Genomic DNA, 25,528 nt, shown 5'->3' with positions numbered 1-25,528 from the left:
CTCCCTTTACCCTTCCTCCTACCCTGCTCGTGTGCCTTTGTGGGTGCACAGTCTCTCTCAAGAAAAAAAAAAGACATTTAAAAAGCAAAAAAAAAGAAAATTATATGCTAGGGACAAACCTGTTCAAGCTACCTGACTCTAATGAAGCAGCCACGATAGACTAGGTTATAAATGTAAGTACTACGTAATGTTTTGTGTCTTCATAGTTTGCGAAGGAATTTAAGACGGGATTCTCTTAAAATTATCCTATCTCATTAAGCCTCACAGAAACTCTGTGAAAGGGACACTAAAGCTTAAAGAGTTTGAGTGAAATTTCTGGCCAAAATGTTCTTATTTTAGCTGATTATCTTTCTTTCTGGTGAGTGACATTTTGTTGCATATAGTTGACATTTCAAGGCTTCCCCTCCACCTTTTCTATCCCTACCAAGTGTCAAGATTTTTTAAATCCTTTGAATAAAAATAGAAACGAAACAGAAACAAAAAGCAGTAAGGGGGATTGAAAACAAGAAATAGTTAGGTGGCAGAGATATTGCTTCTGAACAACAGATACCGAATGTGCCTTATTCAAGGCAGGCATCTGAGACTAGGCTCAACATTGGAGAACCTCTGCCTCTAAAAAGGCCTAGAAAGAGCTACCACCCCATCCCATTCCTGAGAGCCATGGTCCCAAAACACAGCCTCCCAACCTTGGCTGAGCTACCAGATGGCCTGAGTCTTTGGTCTGTCCGGTTACCCCATGATAGAGTCATCAGGCAGGGAAGGAAAGTAGGATGGCCCCATCCTCTGACTCAAGAGCATGTGAGGAAGATGAATGCCCTTAAGTCAAAAATCAGAAGGTGAATGTAGTCCTGATGACATGTAAATAATTGTGTGATCCAAAGGAGCTTTAAAAATAGACTAAAACACTGCGGTCATTGAAGAGCAGTGATCTTCCAGGTCCTGTTCAAAAACTGTTTTTATTTTTATACTTTTATTTATGGGATCTGCTAATAAGGTTTTTTAAAAGCAGATCATGATCACAATTTTTGTGTCATAAAGTAAATGAAGAAAATCCCAAATAATTGTAAAGTACTCCCTTCCAAACAACACCCTTCACCCCAGACTCCATCTCTCCAGGAACCAATGCTTTTTATTCATCTTTCAGATGAGAACAGGCAGATGATAGAGATCAATCACCAATTAAATTAAATCCACATTAAAGTATTTTGCATCCTCTTGTAATGGAGTTTACTTTAGAATCTTCAAGAAGTAATAGAAGAAGTAGTGGCTCTATAAAGAATAACAAGATGAGAGCAAATGAGCCAATTAGAAATCATAGAAATGAAGGTAAAGTCCTTGAAATTAAAGAACAAACTTCAGACTAGACCCAGTTCAAGAGAAAATTAATGTATTAAAAAGACAGTACATCAATTCACACACAACAAAATTCACAGAAATTATGAGATTAAAAATATTAAAGAGAAAAAATGATGAATTCAGATATAGTAAAATGAAGAGGAGAAACAAAATGGTGAACTTCTAAACTAGCAAAGGAGAAAAAAGTTTAAAACAGCATTTCAACTGAACATGTAATAGAAGAAAAAAGACAAAGGCATCATTAGTAGAAACCTTAAAATAAAATTACAGATATTAATCTAAATACATCAATAATCAAATTACGATAAATAGGAGCTGATTAATCTCACCCACTACAAAACAGAATATACTTAGTAATTTTACCAATACCAAGATGTCCTATAATATAATGTCCTAAAATATTATAACATTTTTTATCTTAAAAAATCCTTTCTAATTTTTGTAAGGAAATTTTCTTCCAGTGAACTAGAATTTTTCAGCAACTAAGCTTTTTCTCAATATAGAAATATCCAAAGTATCTCAAAAATGTTCATTGTCTCCAAAAGATATATAAGAAAACTGTTCTGGCTCCCACAATATCTAGTTAGCCTAGAAAGTAGGTGATATCATTTAAAAGATTCCCAGAGGTAAAATGTGAGCTTAAAAATCTACATTTTGATGTAAGATTTTTTTTTCCTGCTAAAGGCATTTGTTTCCAATGACTTTTTAAGTTGTATTTTTAAAAATAACTTTTATATGCTTCCAGCAATTTTTAAATGATATCACCTACCTCTTAGGGTTATGAAATGTCATAGTAACCCCAAAACTGCTTTTCTCATCTATCTTTTGGAGACCACTGAGGAACTTTTGAAATGATATTTTGGGTGTCCCTGTGTTGAGAACAGCTTAGTTGCCAGAAACTCTAAGTAATAGGAAATTTCCCTACAAAAAATAGAAAAGGATTTTATCCACACATGCTCTATAATACATTAAGATGGAGAGGTGATGCCCTAATATAGTTTAATCCTGTAGTTTGATACCATATAAATCATATTTAAGGAGGAAAGAGTCCCAGGTACATCAAATATTTTGAAATGATGATTTTTTGATGACAGATGTCTTCAAAATCCCATCATTATTCCTATGGAATAGTCTCACTAGAAGGAAAACTTCTTCTGTAAGAACTGTGAGGTCCTGGAAGAAAAAGGCATTTGTTTCCATTGGGGCATCAACTATGGTGTGATCTCTGTGTGCTTTGGTGAATCTTGAGCAGGGTTCCCGACCTAGTGGTTTCCTGTGGGGACAGGGCTGAGCCCGTCTCCTGCAAGGCTCCCTGTGGTTCTGTCATTGGCACCCCTGGGTCTCCTCACTGATGGGTGTGTCACACCCTGGGCTTGCACATGAGTAGACTTCAGCCAGCAGGGATGAGTCTGAGAAAGAAAGGATATTTGCACAATGTCCAGGTAAGAGGAACTAGACAGGGACCTTTCCTAAAGATTTTTAAATGATGGCTGTTGTGTAAGTGCCAGTTTGCTAAAGGACTCAAAAAGGAGAATGAAGGAAAATATATAAGGCTCTTAAATGTTTGAAAAACTCAATATTGGGTGCTTGGGTGGCTCAGTCGGTTAAGCATCCAATTCTTGATTTCTGTTCAGGTCCTGACCTCAGGGTCATGAGATGGAGCCCCCAGTGTGGTGCAGAGCATGGAGCCTGCTTGTGATTCTCTCTCTCCCTCTCCTTTTGCTCCTTTCCCCACTCTTTCTAAATAAATAAATAAATAAATAAATAAATAAATAAATAAATAAATAAAACTTTAGAAAGCTCAGTATTTCTTGAGGTACTTATCTGCTTTTCCTCACCTATTATTGCCTCCTCCTCTTCCCTCCCTTTACACCTCTCCCTTCCCTTCCCCCCCCTCCTTCCCTGTCTTTCCCTCTCCACCGCCCATCTTGTGTACACACACACACACACACACACACACACACAGAGCTTTGCAGTCTGTGTTCAGCTTTTTATCTCAATTCTATGACATCATTGGTGCTCCTGGGAATCAGTGATTGAACTGAAGAGTACCCCAGGCAACTGTACGGTCCTCTTTTAAACACTGGCATTAGGGATCCCTGGGTGGCGCAGCAGTTTAGCGCCTGCCTTTGGCCCAGGGCATGATCCTGGGGACCCGGGATCGAGTCCCACGTCGGGCTCCTGGTGCATGGAGCCTGCTTCTCCCTCTGCCTATGTCTCTGCCTCTCTCTCTCTCTGTGACTATCATAAATAAATGAAAATTAAAAAAAAAACAAAAACAAAAAACAAAACTGGCATTAAACATATGTAGGATACCATCGTCGATGCCTGTTCATTAATAATTTCAGACACAGATTAGGTTGCCCCAAAGCAAGCACAGTGAAGCACTGGAGGGTTTGCTATCTAAGCAATTTGAGACTCTAGCTTGATCAATGTACATGTCCCAGCTCTCCACTTTGGCTGCAATGATGTGACTTATGCAATTTTATTCCTATCAGAACCATGAACCTTCTTTTCATGATCTGGCCAGTTAGGAGAAACACAGATTGATGAATGGAGTAACTGTATTAACTGTATTCCTCCCGGAGTGCTTTCCAGGAAGTAATACTGTGATATACACTAAGCCTCGGGGGTGGCTGGGTGGCTCAGTCAGTTAAGCACCAGACTCTTGATTTCACCTCAGGTCATGATCTCAAGGTCTTGAGATCAAGCCCCGTGTGGGGGCTTGTGTTCAGCGGGGAGTCTGCTTGAGATTCTCTCTCTCTCTCTCTCTTTCTCCTTCTTCCCCTCCTCCTGCTCACACTCTAAATAAATAAATAAATAAATAAATAAATAAATAAATAAATAAATAAATCTTTCCAAAAACTAAAAAATAAATTATACTAAGTCTAACCACAGTTTTCATACCCTTGCATTTAGCTCTTCAGGCACCAATAAATGTACTTTTGAGTGATTAAAGGTCTTTATTTTCAGGTGGTTTTGCTAATGCTGGTCATCTAACATGTAAATGATCATTTTCCTATTTTTCTTTATGATACTAAAAATTCCGTGTGTTTGCAGTAAAAAGGAATGCGATTTGATTTTAAGCAAGAAATTATCTGCATAATTTCCTTGCTGTGAATGAACTCAGAGTATTCATCAGGGCTGAATCATTATTTAACTCTGTTGTAGCTAGTAGGAAGATGAGTTTCTGAATGTTTTGATGAGTGACGAAGGCTCAGGAGTCTGTGTGACCTGAGATAACTGACAGAACCCTTTTTCTGAGCTTGAATTTTTCTCTTCTGTAAAAATGGGAACAATAATCACACTTGCCTTATAGAGTTTTTGTAAAGATCCCTTTTATTTAAAAACAAGTGTTTTAACATTTTATCTTTTATACCATGTTCATAATGTGTAACCGTTATTATTATTTTATCATTATGTTAGTTATGAGCATCCAGTGAGATAAAGGCTTTGTGAATGCGAAGCGCCTTGTCACCTCCAAGAGGCTGTACGTTTCATCAGTACCGTCTCCTTTGGAGATCTAATGGGAAAGCCAACTTCTCTTGGCACCATAATTGTTTGAAAGCTGAGTATAAAACTGAGAAAACAGATGTTGCTACACAAGTAGATGAAAGGATTTGGGAATTGTCTTCCTCTTTTTTTATTTTGAAAATAAAGTGGAAGCAGATGGAATTTAGCGGGAAATTAGTACTGAAATAAAACGAACTTGGAAGTGTATTTTGGATGACTTATATCATTGTCATTCATGCCAACAACTATTTTCCAAAGCTTCTCATTTTTTTTAAAGATTTTATTTATTTATTCATGAGAGACACAGAGAGAGAGAGAGAGAGAGAGAGAGAGACAGGCAGAGGGAGAAGCAGGCTCCATGCAGGGAGCCCGATGTGGGACTCGATCCCGGGTTTCCAGGATCAGGCCCTAGGCTGAAGGCAGCCCCAAACCGCTGAGCCACCCGGGTTGCCCACCAAAGCTTCTCATTTAACAAAGAGATAATTAAGGATAGTTTTAGCCTTGGGGTTATATGAAAGGATTATGCCTGGTTATGGTCCATTACTGTCTGGTCCAGAGCAGAGTCAAGAACCCGGATGGAGAGCCTTGGGCCTTGAATGTATATAATCTGGTTGAGCTTGGTGAATTCAGGGGTGACATTTTCACCCTGTTACTGTGGATTTCAAATTCTGAGTGGGTGGAGCCGCATTTGGAGAAATCTGGGGATGCGTCATATGTTGAACTGTTCCTGAGAGTGATAGTACCGTGTAAATCATTTTTGAGTCCTCTTTCCTCTGACTTTGCAAAGCAGTTGATTTTTCTTCTCCCAGATAGTACACATGAGCTAGTTTTCATTTAGATGCACGTCTGCATTGAGCTTGCTCCAGGGAGCTATTCCCAGTGGGGCTCATCTCAAAAGCAGTGTAGGCCCTGTTGACTCTGGGTACTGGCTCACACTGTAGTTGAGAGCAGCTAGACTTTTCTTTGAAAGCCTGACATTTTGGGTGCCCTTTTATAATGCCTGTGCCAATTTGCACACTGACACGGCCTCCCTGCCAGTAGCCAGACGTCCCCACAAGCCAAAGTGTTTCTCTCACTATAACTCCACCCAGCTCTGGACTTGACTTGGCTGACCATCTTTGCTAAAGGTCAAGGAGCCTTCTGTCTCCTTTCCTGCTTAAAGATCAGGGTTAAATGAATGCATTTCATTTTAACAACCATCTCATAACAGTTTCATTATATAGGAAAGTCATACATATACTGAAGTCATAACTGCAGAGCCCTTGGGGCACTTGGGTGGCTTAGTTGGTTAAGCATCTGCCTTTGGCTCAGGTCATGATCCCAGAGTCTTGGGATCAAGCCTCGCATTGGGCTCCCTGCTTGGTGGTAACCGGCTCCTCCCTCTTGCTCGTTTTCTCTCTTTCTCTCTCTCTCTCTCTCTCTCTCTCAAATAAGTAAATAAAATCTTTTTAAAAAATATAACTTCAGACCTCTCTTTACTCCCTGGTTGGCTGGTCACACTGATCTCAGGATTTGACACACTTTAAGATCTATGTTAGATTAATTTTCAGTTGTTCTTTAAGTTAACTTGATTTTCCAGTCTCTTCTTCTCTGGCTAAGGAAAGGGAGTCACTTTTAAGAAGCTGGAAATATTCGCATGAATGCCTTTAGCCAGTTTATTTGTGTGGCAGATATGATACTTTTATTTAAATTTCTTCCCAGAAGCAAAAAGGAAAATGTTACCTGTGACTTCTCTACTTTCCGTATAAACCACAAGTCCTTTCTGGCAGCGAGTACAACATCGTCTTTTTTTGTTTTTGTGATCATCTTCATTGGCACAAACCTTTCTTTAAACCCGATCATTTACAAGACTTGCTTGTTGTGCAGGAATCTGGACTACACACATATGCTATTGCTGATATCTTATCGATATTTTTCGTCACTGCTTAACTTTATCAGAAGAAGCATGTCCTGCTGTTAGGCAGAGTGAGTCACAGTCAGGCTTGCTTCTACAGCTGGAAATATTTCCCTGCGCTTTCCTTCAAAGTATGTGACTTGTCAACTGAGAAGATAGAAACCTCTTTACTCACCTTGGGTTTGAGTTAGACCCGTGAGGGTTCTGGGGTCCGTGCATGCACCCTTGCTGTGCTACATCACTTACTGGCTGGTCTTTTTAATACAAGCTAGATGTTTCTTTGCAAGAAAAGCCTTGCAGGATTTAGTATTATGAACTTACTGTTCCTGAGCCTGGATTCGTTGATGTCTCTCCGATAAAACGCTTCTGTCTTCTTTTCTCTATCCATTTTTCAAGACTGAATCAGTATTCTCAACTCCATTCCATTCTTTAAAAATAACTGAGAAGAGACTGAGATGGAGAAAGGGAATGGATAGGGTACAAAGATGAATTGTGTGAGTTTTCATTGGGGATTAATCATACCTGGTTTGATTTTCTGGAATAATAGCATCACCATATAAAGTTATTGCATGCGGAACTGCTTTTTAAAGTACAGAATTCTCTAGAAATACAAAGACATGTAATATTTATTACACGAAATAAATAACATGTGGACGACAAAAAAAAATGTTGATTCCTCCTCCCCCAAATAAAAAAAAAAAAGGGAAAATAAATTACAAATAAGAATGTTGGCTTCCAAAACTATATGAACCATCTGACTTAAACCAAGAGGCAAAGTGCTTGAACTGCTGTTGGAAGGAATTAGGGCCCGAAGCTCCCTCCTGGGCGTGCCCTAGGCTTTCTGTAGCAGTGGTTCGCAAAGTGTGTGCCCCACTACCCCTTCCCATAGTAGCAAGGGCATCACCTGACATCTGAGTACTTGTTAGAAGGACAGGTTAGCAGGTCCCACCCATCACCCCCTAATTCAGGAAGGCTGGGGAGAGCCCAGCATGTGTTTTTCTATGGGCAACTCCGGGCAATCCTGGTGAATAATAAGGTTAACTTGATCACAGTCGACTTGATCACACCCTCCCTGTAATCCTCTTCTGAAACTTTCTTTTGCTTTCCTGGTCCTCCTTCCCTTTCTTAAATTCCACTCTTTCAAAGACACTCCTGTCTGGCATGTGTAGCAGTGTTGGCTGTGTGTGCCTTACTTCTTGTTGGACCCTATGAGATCCTGTCCCCTGTCCTGGTAAATTGCATTGACCTTCCTGGTTCTTCACACTTCCCTCTATCCAGGCCTGTTGGGGGAGCCCTCCTATACTGGTTCTGGGTTGGGTGTTCTGATTCACTTTGGCCAGTGAGGTAGTATGAACACATATAGAAGCTCAACAAGCTCTTGAGTACCTCTGCTTCCTCTTCTGTTCCTCTGCTATTGTCTTGTGAAAATGCCTGGGCTCATGGAAAAGCAGGAGTCTGCCAGAGATTCGCACAACTGCCTGGCTGACCTGTGGCCGACTGCAGACACATAAGTGAACCCCTGGCCAACTCATCAACTCCTTGGAAATTAAAAAAAAAAAATGGTGGTTTTGTTTGAGAAGCCACTGAGTTTTGGGGTGGTTTGACACCCAGCGAAAGCTAGCAACTACACCTGTCAAAGGAGTCTTACTGTCTCAGCTAAGAGGAGGAGGGCAATACAGAGACCCCCTCTCAGGCTCTTAGAAGTCATAGCCATCAAGTTGAGAGACGTGACCATGTCATTAAGTGTGGGTAGAACCCAAGCATATTAAGTGAAAATGAAAATTTGTGGTTGGGTCTTTCAAGTGGCCAGTTTGAATTAGTTGCCACTGGATAGTTTTCTCTTTTAAACAAACTCAATATCGTTTTCCAGACTTTTTTTAAACCCAGGGGTTGCCTTTATCTCTTGTGTCCTTTACACCCTTCCATCTGTATTTCTTCTCTGCAGACATTCTGCTAACTTCACCCAAAGCCACCCAGGTGAAATGAGATTTGCAGGGAGACACCAGGGCCGATTAAACAGATCTTTCATAGGAAGGATGATCACAAAAGCAATCTCTTATTTGGCTGAGGCAAATAAATGGATTCAGTGGATATTTTACACTCTCGCTTTTGAAATCGTGAGGATGGAAACTCCCTGAACATTCTAACTTAGAAGTTGAGCAGACACTATTTCATTCTCCAGACAACTTCCCTGCCTAGCTTTCTCTCTTATAGGGCTTAATATCCACTATTTTAAATATTTTCATACAGCGATTGGTGTTTTATTTTTGGTAGATAGAATAGTACCCCTTAACTGAAACCTAATACTTGTTTTAGTGGAAAACTTTCTATGGTGACATGAAATTTTGACTGGAATGTTTACACTCTGTCTTCCATGACCCCTTACTTAGGAATGGACTTGGTTTTTCAAGCAGTTCTCCCTAGAGGGCGCCATATCCTCACTTCCCACTTGGTCCTTCTAACGTTGGCTGCTGGCCCCTAACATCATGTGAGGCTGAAGTCATTTAGATTACCACAATGGAATCTTTCAGCAAATCTATCCGCAGCGGAACCCTCATTTTAGCATGATAAATGCATACCTTCCTGCACGTATTTTGTTTAAGCATTATGGCGAGGGAGACATGGTTTATGCATGGAGGCAATGGTGTTTACTTGTCATGGTTGTGGTTGTTGAGTTCAGCTTTGTACATCTCTGTGTCAACATAAAGTGGCCTGCAGAACATTCTGGACATCTGGTGGAGTAGCAGCTAGGATGCTGAAGATGGACTCAGGGGACTGTGCTTTCATATTGTGTATGTCGCCACAGGAGTTACTTACCTCATTGCATTTCTGTTTCCTTATTTTTAAGTTGGGAGAGCTGGTCATGATTTTTTTTTTCCCAGGATCCCACCAGCTCTGTGATATGATCTTTAATACATAATAATAGTTCTGTACAGTTTGATAGAGGAAGTGATACCAGTGTTCCTAACTACTAATTCTAAGGAAATTTAGGTAGTTACCAGTGATATTTTGGTCAGCCTGACGCAAAAGATCTTAAATTTTGAGAACTAAATGACAACTGATGATTGAAAAACTATAGATGCTAATAGATACATTTTTGCGTCTCTTTTAAAAACATGAATATTTTCATAAAATCAGCACAAGGTATAGGTTTAAAATACTGGCTCAGAGGAACAGGTGTCAGTTACTCCAGATCTATTACTATGCATAACAAAGAGTCTTCCCCCAAGAGATGGTTGTTGAATGAATGGCAAAATGGCTAATTCCACTTCAGCATAACTTTTATCTCAGAATATTCCTTATTATGTGGATTTAGAATTTATCTCTCTGGACTTCAAGCAGTGGCTTTAAATGTACTCCTTTGGGTTATATTGAGCATATTTTATTTGCTGTAGATGAAAAGTTATTTTTATTTTCCCATCCCACTACTAAAATAGATGGTAAGATTTTCTCAAAGTATGAGATGCATATCAGTGGCATGCTCTTTATTAGGCATAATTCTTTTTACATGGCCATTTTTAAATTTTTTATAACAATTCTCATGCCTTACATAGTCTTATCTTTCTAAATCTAGTCATCATTCTTTAGAACTTCCTTATGCATGTTATTCTCCTCCAAATGGATCAATGGTTTGTCCATATCCTTCCTACTCTGTCACCAAGAACTGAACATTGTTTTCAGCATTTTATCAGGGCCAAGAAGATCAGGATTACCATTACTTTTTATGCTAAATACTGTTTTTCTGCCAATACAACTTAACTACATGTTGGCTTATACTAATACCCACTTTTTTTTTTTTTCATGAATGTGCAGGTTAGTCAATTCTAGGTCATCATTTTTTTTTTAATTTAAATCAAGATCTACTTTTAATCTTAATGGGAGTTCATTTTCTTAGACTTAGCCTGTGTGTGGGAACATTTTGGATTCTGGATATGTCAACCAATTAATTACTTCTGCTTCTACCTCTAGGTCATCTACAACAAACTAGCCCCATGACCTTGTCACATATGCCGTTCATGCATGTATCTAATTCAACAAAGCCAAGAGATAGGAGTTAATACTCACTGCTAGAAACCGCCCTCCAATGTGTCCATAAAAACATCTCTGAGGTCTTGTCAGAAGCCTTTATAAAATTTATACAATCATACTAGCTCCGGCCCAGGTAAAAGGAAACAAGATTATTGTGACCTGACTTGATGTCAGTGATCTGTAGTGACTCTTCATGACCAACTTTTCCTTTCCTAAGAGCTGACAAATCACCCCATTAATGTCCACTCTAGAAATTCGCTGGAAATAAATATAAAGCACGATGAGAGATTGCAGAATTTCACATTCTTTTTATAAATTTTGCGATGCGTTTGTACATCTCAAGTCTCCTGGCCTGCCCATATGATTCCCAGATGCAGGTGAATGAGTTTTGTAATACACCACAGTCTTATCTCTTGGGCTTGGAGTTTGAATCCTCAGGACTGCAAGTCCTCTGTTGAAACTGGGAGCTGGGGGCAGCCTGGGTGGCTCAGCAGGCCTTCAGTCCAGGGCGTGATCCTGGAGACCCAGGATCGAGTCCCACATTGGGCTCCCTGTGTGGAGCCTGCTTCTCCCTCTGCCTGTGTATCTGCCTTTCTCTCTCTCTCTCTGTGTCTCTCATGAATAAACAAATAAAATCTTAAAAAAGAAAACTGAGAGCTGTATTTTCCCTTTTCCAAGGTTTGCTTTACACTTTGGAAGCACAGGTCATTATTGTTGGGAAGATACAAACAATATGAGATACCAATTTTTATATCCATCAATATTTTTCTCCAACTCTAAGTGGCCAGCCTATAGCATCTTTGCTGTTTTTCTTTCTCCAAATATAAATTAGAACTATTAATATGAATAACAAGCACACTCAAACAACTCCTGTTGGACAGAGTATGATAGGTATAGTAGAGAAAATAGGAGAAAGACAGAGAAAGTACTGTGATCATAGGGCATCAGCAAACACACTTTTGAGCTAGTCTTTGAGAAATGAGTGCCATTTTGACTGGAAGCATTGAAAGTGGCTCTAAGTGCAAAGTGGGAGGAGCAAAAACAAATGGATGAGTGCTTGAATATTTAAGACATTCGAGGAAACTATTATCTTACCTAGTGGATAAGAATTGGATTGACAAGGGCCTTGCTCCTCATTTTGAATCACCTGATAATCTTAAGGAAGGTTTGGAAGTTTTCTTTTCTTTTTTTAAAATTTATTTGTTCATGAGAGACACAGAAAGAGAGGCAGAGACACAGGCAGAGGGAGAAGCAGGCTTCTCATGGGGAGCCCCATGTGGGACTTGATCCCAGGACCCCAGGGCCCCAGGATCACGACCTGAGCTGAAGGCAGATGCTCAACCACTGAGCCACCCAAGCATCCCAGTTTGGAAGTTTTCAGATAAAGTTGTGATATGAGTGAATTTGTAAAACTTCACCTAAAAGAGAAGGATTGCAGTAGGAAACAGCACGAAGGGATTTTACAGTGACCCCTGCCCCTCAAGCAAAGATTGCAATAAACGGAAGGTGTAAAAACAGTCCATACAGTAAAGGTGGGGAGAAAAAAATGATGATTCTATATTAATCAAATTTTTAAAGTATACATACTTTGTATTTACTCTGTCTTGGAAAATTACTTTACCTGCCTGCCTCCCACCTCCACCCCAAAATTAATACTCTTTCCCAAAGTGTGAACTGTGTACTGCTAATCATACTAAAGATTGTTTCTGGTGGTTTCACACATAGCTCTAAATAACATCGACCCCCCCCCTACCCCCCAAAAAAACCAAAAACCAAAAAACCATTGACTCACACTGTGAAAAGTTACTTTCTTTTTGATGCTCTTCCAATATTCTTGATTACGCCAACGACAAAGTCTCAGTTTGGATTCAGTTTGGCTTTCCCACCTGCCTAACGTTTGCTGTTCTCCCCCTTCTGACAGAGAGCGTGGGTTTGGGCTTAGGCTTTGGTAGGCCACATTGGGTATGTAGAATTAGTGGCATGGGTAGAATTTGCCAGGTGAAATCAAACGGCAGCATTGACTTAGTTTTGTCCTTCTATTTTTAAACTACTTTTAATTATTCTGCTTCTGGCAACTGACGCTATTTCACTTACGGTCAAGGCATACAGTGCTAATTTACAATAAAATACTGTAGGAAAAAATCAAGACACCAATTCAAAGGATTTTAAGAATATGTTAGCAGGCAATAGAGCAAAAATCAAGGTGTCGATCCATGAGGAACATTCGATCAACACGGCTGTCCTGAAAGTCCAATCTGAATTGCCAGAACTTTACGTGTTTTAAAGATATTTTTCTCTCCACTGAATTGGCCGGTGATTGAAATCATGCCCTTGTGTCCCCAAGACCTTGCCTGGTGGCTTATGGAGGATCACATGGTGTTTGCTCTTCTCCATGAGAGTGAAGGGGCAGCAGGGGCCTGTTCTCCTTGGAGCATTAAAGCTACTACTTTGACTCCTGGAGATTTGTAGCTCTCCTATGGCAACGGTATTCCTCTGATATAAGGTAATATTCTATTTCATGACAAACAGGTTTTTTTCTAAAGAGAACATGAAGTCCCACCTCTCAGTTCACTTCCAAATTGACTCTGATCTATCTAATGACCTCTTTTCTAAAATTAGTTTCATGGAGGGTATGATTGATTTCGAGCTCTTTTTTATAGATTTAATTTAATGTTCATTCCCTCTTGTATCATTGCCCAGCTTGAGTGAAGATGATCATCCATATGATTGGGGAAATAAAGCAAGGCCAGGACCGCTCCTTTGAGGGCCAAGTGCAGAACAGTCTAATCCCTGAGTTGGGAAGCTAGGCCATATGAACGCTGATGGATAGACCCTAATGGCCCTTTTAATGCAAACAATTGATTCTGGAGGCAGGAAGCTGCTGGAAGGGTCTGCTCTGAAACCCTGCATCAGCACACTAGGCCTTCCTGCTTTCCACTTAGGAAAATAAATGCTCTCTAGATTTTTCAACCAGTCCTGTGGCTTTATGCTTAGAGCCCATATTCTTGAGTCAAAAAGATGAGTTCAAACTCGGCTCTACCGAATGTTAATACCAGCTGTGTGGCCCTGGGAAGTTACTTAACCTCTCTGAGTTTGAGGGTTCTCAGCTTTAAAATAGGGATGCATTAGTTGCCTAGGGCTACCATAACTAATTACCACAAATTGGGGGACTTACAACAGATTTATTCTTTCACATAGCAGAAGACCGAAATCAAGAGGCAGCAGGTCTGCACTCCTTCTGAACTTTTTAGGGGTGAATCCTTCTTTACCTTTTCCAGTTTCTGGTAGCTCCAGGCCTTCCTTGGCTTGTGGCTGCATCACTCCAATCTCTGACCCAATCTTCACATGGCCTCGCCTCCTCTCTCTATGTCCCCCACCCTACTTTTACAGGGACACTTGTCTTTGGATTTAGGGCCTACCCACATAATCTAGAATGATATCCTCTTAAAATCCTTAACTTCATGACATCTGCAGAGACTTTTCCCAAATAAGGTCACATTCACCAGTTCCAGGGATGGGGAGGGGGACACATGTTTTGGGGAGCACCATTTAACCCACTACAATGAATCCCCATATACTTACATCACAGATTAAATGAGAAAATGCTGAGCATATAGGACATGGTCAAGAAATGTTAGTCATCATCATCTTTATGATTATTAGATAGCTCCTTGATTTTGTTATTATAGTATTTGCATTTGATAGACCTAACTGAACCTAACAGTGAGTGCTGTAATAATTAGATCTGAGGAGAAGATGTAAGACTCCGGTGACCTTTGAGCATTTTATGCAAGAAAACATGACTTATTTCCCCAAAGTGGCTTGGGAGTCACACTGACCGTATATTATCAGAATAAATGTACGTCATAGAACTTTTTAAAGGGATGGTTTTTTTTTTTTTTCTGTACTTTTAGCAGACAATTAAGGCCATTAGGGATCCAAAATCCTAATGATATAACAACAGCTCCATTCTATACAATTTGGAAAAAGGACTACTATTAGATAAAACTTTCATCTGAAGCTAAAATAAGTAAAAATTATTTCTGTGTCTCTGGCTGAGCCACTTTCAAATAAAAGCCAACAAAATCAATAAAGCCTAATTCAGGATTGTGGGTCTTTTCTCTGATTCTGATTGAGAAAGTTGCACTGCCTACAGGTCATTCTGCTCCTAAGATGCACATCCTGGTGGAATGGTAAAATAAAAAGCAACTTCCCACCAATAGGGAGTTCAAACTCTCCTTGAGAAGGTATACTGCAAACTTGAACTCAGAACTGGAACCTCCTGAAATTCCTTTTCATTCTTACATAGAGATGGCATTTGTCATATCCTCAAATGTTTCACCATTCATTCATTCATTCTTACCTGTCCCCACCAAAGCAGGCCACACAGATACGGTTCATACTGATTCTTCACTGTGTAGTGAGCATCTAATAACAATCCAGGCCCTTTCTGGGAGGCATGGGGAATGAGATGCCATCTACGGTGTCTTTCCTTGTGCATAGGATGTATATGTCTGTCTGCCTGGGCTTATGACCAGCTTTTTGATACTGGCTGGTCTGGCTATTGTCGTACTGTAATAAGCAGTCACTAAAAAACTTTCTTTATTCCAGTATGCTCAGAAGTTAAAGACAGTTGAATAGTTGACCAAACCTCAGCCTCTAAGGCCAAATAAATGAGTGGAGTTAATTCTATTGTCTGTCATCAAAGGACTCAAAGAAGAAGCAGGTTTACTTCTCTGTGAACTCATGGAGAAAGCCTCGTGTTGTCATTTGCAGTTCTTGGTCTGCTTGCTCTTGTTAACCAGGCCATTTAGAAGCAAAACATCCGTAGGAATGATGCTATGATTGAATGATACCGAGAGTGACAATTTGGTCATTTTTATAAAGACGATGTGGCAAAGAGGATGCATGTCTGCAGTTGATGCCTCTTTGCTCAATGGACACCAGGGGGCGACACTTGCGCAGACATAGCCCTGCAATCACGTGGGTTTGGCTCCAGACCTTTGCTGTGAAATACCTCAACAAAGCAAGTCAAATGAAGTTTTTGGTTTTCAATACATATAAAAGATATGTTGACATTAAACTGCAGTCTCTTAAGTGTGCAATTGCATTATGCCAAAATTTTTTAAAAAAAGACATACATACTTTATGTGAAACATACCTTATTGCTAAAAAAAAAAATGCTAACCATCATCTGAGCTTTAGGTGAGTTGTTAACCGCGGATCACAAATCACCATAACAAATAAAATAATGAAAAACTTTGAAATTGGCGCCTGGGTGGCTCAGTTGTTTAAGTGGCTGCTTTGAGCTCAGGTCTAGATCTCAGGGTCTTGGGGTGGGGCCCCACTGCAGGCTTCCCTGCTCAGCAGAAGTTGGCTTCTCCCTCTCCCTCTGCCACTGCCCCTGCTGGTGTGCGCGCGCGCTCTCTCTCTCTCTCTCTCTCTCAAATAAATAAAAACTAAAAAAATGAAAAGTCTGAAATAGTGCAATTACCAGCATATGACACAGCTCAAGGTTACTACAAACATAACATTTGTAAGAAAGACAAAACAAAACAAAAAAACAAAACAAACAAAAAACCCCAGATCTGTGAAGTGCAATAAAGCAAGGTGTGCTTGTATTCAGAGATTTCAACAGCCTAGACGTGGCATCTGCCTCCAAAAGTGGGATGCTGTCATGGGGGACACAGCTTTGTGTGTGTGAGATGCTTTTCCTCGGTTTACTTCCAGGTGTCACTTATTCATCCTTCATGACACAGCTGAAATACTTTAGCCTCTGAGAAACCATGACTAACTCCCCCGGCCCGATTAACTGTCCCTGTCTGTCCTGCCATAGACTTTGAAAACAACTGTATTGTAGGAACTCTGTTGTATCCTGTTGCAAGCCTCTGCAAGCCCCACCCATGGCTAACCAAAGTGTCTGACACTTGATGTTGGGTCCCCTTGTTGGTAAACACACATACCGTGCAAGACTGCTGAGTCTATGGCCACTACTTCGACTACTAGCTAACGAATTCCTTTAGAGCTAATAATTTTAAAATACTGATATCACTGCCCTTAATTATCCTTGGCTGCCCACTGTTAACCCCAAACAGCAGTAAATCATTTTTGGTAAGTTAACTCCTTCAATGCCAAATTAACACAACAGTTTCTAGTGATTGATCTGTCTTAGTAATAGCCAGCGTGCTATTTGGGCAGCCTTTCTCCTGAAGGAAAGACAGAAGCCATGGCTGGTTCACAGGGTCACCATTCTCAACCTCTTCATCCTACCCTGTTGTTGACAAAGAGACACTCAAGACATTGGGAACATGTTGAAATTCTGGTGGCCTCCTAGCGGGATTGGCACTATTCCTTTCCATGAGCTGTGTACAGGAAGCACGCGAACAACACAGTTCAAAAGTAGCCTGGGTTGTTCTAAGAAATGAGTCAATTTAAAAAAAAAAGAAAGAAAGTAGGCTGGGGAGGGCAAGAGGGGGAGTTGTTAATCAATGGGTATAGTTTCAGAGGAGTGAGTCCTACAGATCTGTTGTATCGCACCGTGCCTATAGACAACAATAATGCGGTGTACACTTAAAAATCTATTAAAAGACTAGATCTCATGTGAAATGTTCTTACCACAGTGAAGACAAAAAAAAAAATGGTGGGGGGGGGGTGGAATCCCTGGGTAGCTCAGGGGCTTAGTGCCTGCCTTCAGCCCAGGTCATGATCCTGGAGACCTGGGATCGAGTCCCACGTCAGGCTCCCTGCGTGGAGCCTGCTTCTCCCTCTGCCTGTGTCTCTGCCTTTCTCTCTCTCTCTCTCTCTCTCTCTCTCTCTCTCCATCTCTCATGAATAAATAAATAAAATCTTTAAAAAAAAAAAAAAGGAGGGAAAAGGTGGGCTGTTTTCTTCCTTTTTTTAAATCACGTTTTGGTCGTCCACCCATGGAAAGCACAATTCCATTAATGACTGTAATAAACAGAATACATATCTCCAGACCCTCAGAGTTCCCCCAAAGATCATGGGTTTTTCCTTGTGTTATTAAGAAACCAGCCACACAAACCACTAGAAACTTCAGTAACGATGTAAAGCTTGTAATTGTGTGTGTGTGTGTGTGTGTGTGTGTATGACTTGAGCATTCCCAGTGCTTTATTATAAGTGATAGGACATAACTTTGTGGCTTTGGAAAACTCACCACGCATGTGTTCCTCGGGGCCGGCTGTACTTGTGCCTACACAAGGTGAATGAAATGAAAAGTCACATTCTCTTCTCCTTTCATATTGTCCTCTTCTAATTTGAGGTCACTTAACCAATTCCACAGTGACTGATTCAGTGCCTGGTGACATCGGTTAAGATTCAGTCTGGAAAATGATCACAGGGAACCTGTTACATCACACATAGTAAAGCTTGCAATCCATCCCTGAGCTTTTCCGAGGCTTGGCATGCAGTAAGGTAACTTGCAGTGTCTCAGTGTCTCAGGTTGGATGCTTCTTGGGTTGCAACTCTCCAGTTGGGGACCTTGGGAAAAGTCACTTCTTTGGGCTTAAATTTTCTCATCTGAGATTACTGGTGTTAAACCAGACAATGCTCATTTTAAAGGAGCTAAAAAATCCACTGAAAATACCTTAATGGTGTTTATAGATCCTATTTTTTAAGAGGGGTCCTATTTTATTTGTAATTTGCACCAGAATGCAAGCTCCAGAGGGGTAGATCTTTCTTCTTTGTGTTCATTGCTCTGTCCCTAGGGCCTGGGAGAGTGGCCAGCACTTTAAATATTTATTAAATGGAGAAATATTCTTTAGATGGAGAAAACTTCCTGTCCTTCCCTCCCCCCCTCCCTTTCTTCTTTCCTCTCTCCTTTCATTTCATGTTCACTAGGAAAGGAAAGAAGGGAAGAGGAAGGAAAGTTGACATATTAACACTCCATTAAGCTGAACCTTATTTCCTAGCATAACCATGCCGAAGCCACCCTGAAGAAAGTCTTCCCACGAAATTCCATACTAGGAATGAGATATCAAGAGTAACATTTTTTATAAGAGAACAAAATACAGGACTTCAACCATCTTCTTCCCACGTAAAGATCATGCCGCAGGGCTGATCGGTGACCCTGGGATGGAGGGAGTGCAGGGGAGCAAGCACCAGCAGTCCATCGCCCTGGGTCAAGAGCAAGTGGGAGAAGAGGAAGGAGGGAAATAGTGTCTTTAGATGATCCTTTCCAGTTGTTTGTCTGCCCAGGAGGGCAGGCAAGAGAGTGCTGTGGCCATCGACAGTTCAGGGCTCAACAAAGTTTTCTTCTTGTTTGTTTATTTAATATGTGGGAGAAGCTTTCATGCTGCTGAAGGGGAAGGAGCCAGTGGAGGGGAGAGGAATGGTCCATGAAGCAAGATGCTGGAAGAGACGGTCCAACAAAGGGGAAGCTCCCTTCACCTCTGACACCGCAGAGAGCGTAAGGAGGATGTTGAATAAATATTTAAAAAGAACAACAATGATACAAATAACACCAAGGTGCTGAGCCAAGAAAAACCAGATGCTTCTGAATCACTTTAGTAAGTCTGTTTGCTACTTATTCATTCATTTTTATTCATCGGCTCGTGCTGACTCAGACAAGCAGCAAAAGAGGCAAATGTTAAGAAAATATATGGGAAACTCACAATCGGCAGAACTCTGAATAGATTGCCATTTTCTCAGGTCATTGCTGTCAGGCTCTTGGAACATCATGAGACCCAGAGTGCTAAGAACTGTCATCGAGTGGGGTGACAATAGGAATGGGAACATGGGAATGTGTTTTACGAGCCACTGGGAGATCTGAGCTTCCAGGACTTCACAGCTTTTGGAATCTACTTTGGGGGAAACACAGACAAGAGACAGCTGGAGCGACGTGTTTGTTTAGCAGAATGTTGTCCCTGTCCTGCGCCTACACACTCGTATCCCACTCACGCTTCTGGAGTCCCTTTGGGTTCTTCACTCTCTTTTGGACACCAGCCTTCCCTCTGGGAATCTGTCTTCGGACCTAATATCCTCTCTGGGACGAGGGACCACGGTTGCATGTCTGGACATGACTCTCTGGCTTCTACTCCGGTCCTCTGTGGCTTGCTAGTAGCTCTGGACTCCAAGCCCCATGCTCACCACTCCTGGGATCAGCCACCTATGGCATCAGGCACTGGGTCCCTCTAGGACCCCTGCCCTCCCTCAGCAGGTGCATGTGAGCTGTTTTTGTGCATTGTTGCCCATTGCACATGGTTGGAAATGGAAAGGGAGACAGCAGAGATTACCCCAGAGGGGAAATGGTGCAGCCGTTAAAAGCAGTAGGACAGTTGCAAGGAAGAGCTGGTACAGGAACTAAAGCCCAAAGGCTATGTTGGATTAGCAGGAGGCAGACTCTCTAGAGGGAAATGTGGACATAGACAGGGGAGAGGGAGTGATTGGAGCCTATTTTGAAGCCAGAGGTGAGGATTTAGGGATCTCAGGTATAAAGCAAACCAAGTTTGTGGGCGGCCACATGAACACTGAGATGAAACTCTCTTTTGTTGTCTGTCTGCCCTTGGTCTGAAGTGAGTGTGGCTGGTGAAGCTTCAGACCCTGTTCCTGTCCCTCACTCCAGCTTCCCTGCAGGGGTGCAACCTGATTTTTCACCTGTTTCTGCCTGTTCCACCCCATCCATGCTGGAAAGTCACTTCAATACCTCCCCTGACGTCTGCGGCCTGCATCCCCTCCCACCCTGAAAAGTGATCTCCCTGCAAGCCAGCCACCCTCCATGCAAGCCAGCCACCCTCCATGCAAAGCCAAGTTTGAAAGCTGCTCAATGCTTCCTGTTTTTGTGTTGTTCAGATTGGACCCCTTGACTATTAGCCCCACTCACATTGCTAACACTTACTGACACTATTACGCCCAGCCTTTGGCTAATTAATATCACATGGATTGGCTTATTTGAGTTTAGTGACCATGCATCCAATAGTGTCTGTGCGTGGTCCCTATTTGTGCCTGTTGTCTTACCATGAATATTAGAAGCACCCTCTTCCACCTTCAGAGGCTCCTCGTTTGGACAATTATATGAGCACCTTAACTATTGCTATCCTCAGTTTAGAGTTTACTATTAGTATTACTAGGACAGTTGATTATTACTATCCTTAGTTAACAGATGAGACACAGAGAAGTTAAGTCTCTTCTCCATTGTCACATGGCTGATAAATGCCTGAGCCGGACTAGGACAAGTCAAACCCCACAGTGCCAGCATGTAAACCATTGTGTTTGGATTCATGCGTACTAGTCCTTTTGAAGTTTTAATGGATGCCTGGGCCTTAAGGATTCATTTCTACCTCTGATTTGGTTCTGATATTTAGTTTTGACATTTCTCATATTCTGTAGCTTATCTTCTCTCACCCCCATCCCCACCCCTGGTGCCCACCAGGTCCCACTCTGCCTGATGGGAGACACGAGATAGAGGGTGAATTCTCACCATTAAAGACAGAGGTAAGGTGTCTGCTCAAGTGGATAGGAGACATGGGAGAAATTTATTTTTAGGAATGGAAGATGTGGGCAGTTTGGTGCAAAAGACTTGAGCAAGATTTTTATTAAAAAAGAAGAAGAAGAAGAAACGGTTAAGCCAAGTAATGGCCTAGCCATTTATTTTGGACAACTTACCAGTTGAATCAAATTATCTCACAATCGATTTCAAAGAAGCAAATGGTATCGATTACATAACTGGCTAAAATGCGTAAGAACAGCTGTGCCATGTATAAGTTCATCTAATATCAACAGACTTGGTTTTTGTAAAAATTGAAGTTTGAAAAATCAATTGTGTCCTTTTCATGGTAAAGCAAGTTTATGGCCAAGAGTATAAGCAATACATATTTAAAAACCTTCAAGCTGATGCAATACCTTTTTTTTCTCAAAAAAAACAAAGAGACAAAACACACACACACACACACACACACACACACACACACAAATGCAGCCAGGGTTACTTTTCACGTCTTGGAAACAACGAATTTACTGAGAGTCACTCAGTTACTCTCACTTTCCTCACCAACATATCACTATCCATCCACTTCCTCTCATAACTAAAAGTAGCATGCCAACAGTCCCCACTGATTGCAAACCATCTTGTCTAGTTTGTCAAAAGTATGTAGGTCAGCCTTGAAACAGAAATAGGCAGTAATCTGAAACGTGTCTGTACATCAATACTAGGTGATCTCACCTTGTAGCAGTGTTCCAGAGTAGCTGTTGACATAGCAGGTATGTACTTTTTTTTTACGTTTTTATTGAAATTCCAATGAGTTAACATGCAATGCAATATTAGTTTCAGGCGTACAATATAGTGATCCAACACTTCCATACAATGCCTGGGACTCATCACAAGTGTGCTCCTTAATCCCCATCCATGCCTCCATCCCTTTCCCCTCTGGTAACCATCGGTTTGTTCTATATAGTTAAGAGTCTGTTTCTTGATTTGCCTCTCTTTCTCTCCCTTTTTTCTCCCTTTGCTTTTTTGCTTTGCTCCCTAAATTCCAGATAGGAGTGAAATCATATGGTATTTATCTTTCTCTAACTGACTTATTTCCCTTAGCTTAACACCCTCTAACTCCATCCATGCGGTTGCAAATGGCAAGACTTCATTCTTTTTTTTTTTTAATTTATTTATTTATGATAGTCACAGAGAGAGAGAGAGAGAGAGACAGAGACAAAGACACAGGCAGAGGGAGAAGCAGGCTCCATGCACCGGGAGCCCGATGTGGGACTTGATCCCAGGTCTCCAGGATCGCGCCCCGGGCCAAAGGCAGGCGCTAAACCGCTGGGCCACCCAGGGATCCCCGACTTCATTCTTTTTTATAGCCAAGTAATATTCCATTGTATATATGTATACCTCATCTTCCTTATCCATTCATCAGTCAGTGGACACTCAGGCTGCTTCCATAATTTGGCTATTGTAGATACTACTGCTAGAAACATGGGGGTGCATGTATCCCTTTGAATTAGGATTTTTTTATAGTTTGGGTAAATACCTAGTAGTGCATGTGTGCTTTTATGTGTATCGTCTCACTGGATTCTGACAATAGTCCTCTGTGCTGGGTTTGAAATCAAGGGATTAGATAACTTGCTGAAGAGTATCAAGCTAGTAAGAGACAGACCTGGCTCAAAACAAGGCTAAAGTTTTGCCTCGTCCTCCGAAACCAGTACATTACATGTACTTCCTCTGATGACCAAGTTAAACTTGATAATTTCATCATTAGTTCCTGCAGAGGTGGTTGTAATATAAATTGCTAAGCTCTTCCCTTAAAAATAAATTTTATGTAGTAAATGAATTACAAAGTGATCTGAAATGTTAGTATCTTTATTCATAGACATGTAGTAATAAATTGTGTTTTAAAAGCCGAAGTAGGGCAGCCCGGGTGGCTCAGCGGTTTAGTGCCGCCTTCAGCCCAGGGTGTGATCCTGGAGACCAGGGATCGAGTCCCATGTCGGGCTCCCTGCATGGAGCCTGCTTCTTCCTCTACATGTGTCTTTGCCTTTCTCTCTCTCTCTCCCTCTCTGTGCCTCTCATGAATAAATAAATAAAGTCTTTGAAAAAAAAAAAAAAGCTAAGGAATGTTCATAGGAAATCCCTTCTCTTCATCCCTCTTTTGGGTGGGAGTTAGACCTTTCTTAAGATTGCACTAGGATAGTTTGCATTCCCTTTGAGGAATATAATAAAATCTTATCCCGATCACATATATTTCTAAAGATCTAAGGCACATGAAGTTGAAAATGGGAAATTTCATGTATGGCCAGCTCTAAGAGCTTAAGCTCTTAGACATCACACAACACCAACATGGTGGCTGGGATCTCAGCCCCACGTAACCCAGCCACCCTAAGGAAAATCACCATTCAGCCTGCAGCTTTCCCCTCTGGAGACTCGGCCACCTGCGTAGGGCTCCTTCTTGCTCCAATAAGGAAGATGTAGTCTGGACTGGGGGTAGATGGCCACAGGCCAGATGGGGCATTTGTAGCCTGTCCTTCATGCAGGACAGGGCTCTGGTGCCCTTGTTGCGTGGGGGTCAGAGTGGGCTAAGGAGAGGGAGGACTGGCTTCTGTAGTCAGAATTCAGTTCCTTTCATTATGAAATGTGAGTCCCCCTCCTGTTCCTTTCTGCTCTTGAATAGAAAACAGGATGACAATACTTTGCCTGAAGGATAAACATGAATATCCTGTATTCTGTTGCATTCTTCTGTTCGAAAATGCTGGGAGCTCAGAGATTTCTTTTGCTAAAGGAGGTTTTTCTGTCTTGCCATGACTGATGATGCCACCCAGCAGAGAAAGGACACATTTGGCTCCCTTGGTATATCGCTGTCAACTATGGACATTCTTGAGTTGAGTTCATAAACAATAGAGCTTTTCTATTTATTAGGCCCTTCGTATATCCCGGGCACAATGTTAAGTGCCTCATTCAGATAATCTCACTTACTCCATCATTATAGGAGGTAGGAAGCAATTATTATCATCCCCATTTCACTGAAATGGAAACAAAGCTCAAAAGGTCATTTGCTCAGCGTCACAAATACAGGTAATGACAAATTCAGGTCTGTGGCACAGCAAAATGATCATACCTCCAAAGAAATACCAAATGAGTCCTAGTGTTACCACCCCAGCAATCTGCTCCTGTTCCATAGGGTATTGCTTTGTACCCATTAGAGCTCACTGGGGTGACAATTCTGTCAATTGGTTGGATCAGGGCAGGGGCTCATAGGATAAAGTCCTCCTTGGCTTCTCTGGCAATGACTTGATCTCCCAGAAAAGGAAATGAGTTTGGTTGGACCTTCTTACCCCGCCTCATTTCCAGTATTTCCCTTGACTTTCTAACTCTTTAGAGTATTTCTACCTCTTTGTTAGCACTGCTTATGATGTGCACTTAAAACAAATGCACAAACATATGATGTGTATTTAAAAACAAATACTGGTAGAGGGGGAATGTGGTATATATCAGCAGCAACTCTTCCTGTCTTGCACTCCATTCCAAAGTCCAGACATCAGTTATTGGTCTTCTTCTTGACTCTCATAGTTAGATAAAGCCATTGAACCCTAAACCTGGAAGGGGCCTAGGATTGTCTGTTCTAACTTTCTAATTTTATGAACAAGGACACTCAGATCCAGAGTGAGAGAGGTGACAAGACTTGTCTGAAGTCACTATTAGTGTCAGGGCACCACTTCCAACCACTGCTTTTCCCACCACATCAGGCTGGAATGCGGGTTCTACTATGGTCTTCTGGCAGAACTGCAGTAGCTTCATTTGTCAGGAGCAGAAACTGGAGGAACACAGCCTTAAGAATCCACAGTTTAGGGTTTCAAGAGAAGCTGAACATTATCTTATCAAGTTAATCCTTTGTCTATAGCCCTGCCTCTCCTATCCCTGCTGGGTTTAAACCTTGCTTTGTCCTCATTTCTTGCAAAACGCTGAGCTGGGTGCTTTGTAGGGACCCTAAAATGATTAATTGGGCCATTCCCCTGAGTCCAGGTGAAGAACGTAGAGTTGAGATTTGCTCAGGTTGACAGCACCCTTTTCATCTTTCCAATTGATTTGGGAGGCACACTTGCAAATGGCTTAAAACACTGCCATTTTCATGTTTGGAAAGCATCGTGATTATTGTAAACTAGATTTAACTTGGAATGTTTAGGATGTGGGTGGCTAATTCCTGTCACAATTCAAAGGGGGAAAAATGAACACAGAAAACAAAATAGAACAAGTACTGAACGTACAGTTAATGGCTCATTTATTCAGCCTCA

General features: G+C 41.3%; 1 protein-coding gene across 2 annotated transcripts in view; it reads left to right on the top strand.

Moving 5' to 3' along the window:
• The window catches only part of DOCK10 (dedicator of cytokinesis 10), a 260,328-nt gene that overhangs the window by 26,015 nt on the left and 208,785 nt on the right, over positions 1–25,528 (top strand). The window lies entirely within an intron of this gene.

The sequence above is a fragment of the Canis lupus genome, chromosome 25, assembly GCF_011100685.1.
Source record: "Canis lupus familiaris isolate Mischka breed German Shepherd chromosome 25, alternate assembly UU_Cfam_GSD_1.0, whole genome shotgun sequence".
NCBI lineage: Eukaryota > Metazoa > Chordata > Mammalia > Carnivora > Canidae > Canis > Canis lupus.
Note: the sequence above shows the minus strand (reverse complement) of the source record. Positions and strands in the feature narration are given on the sequence as shown.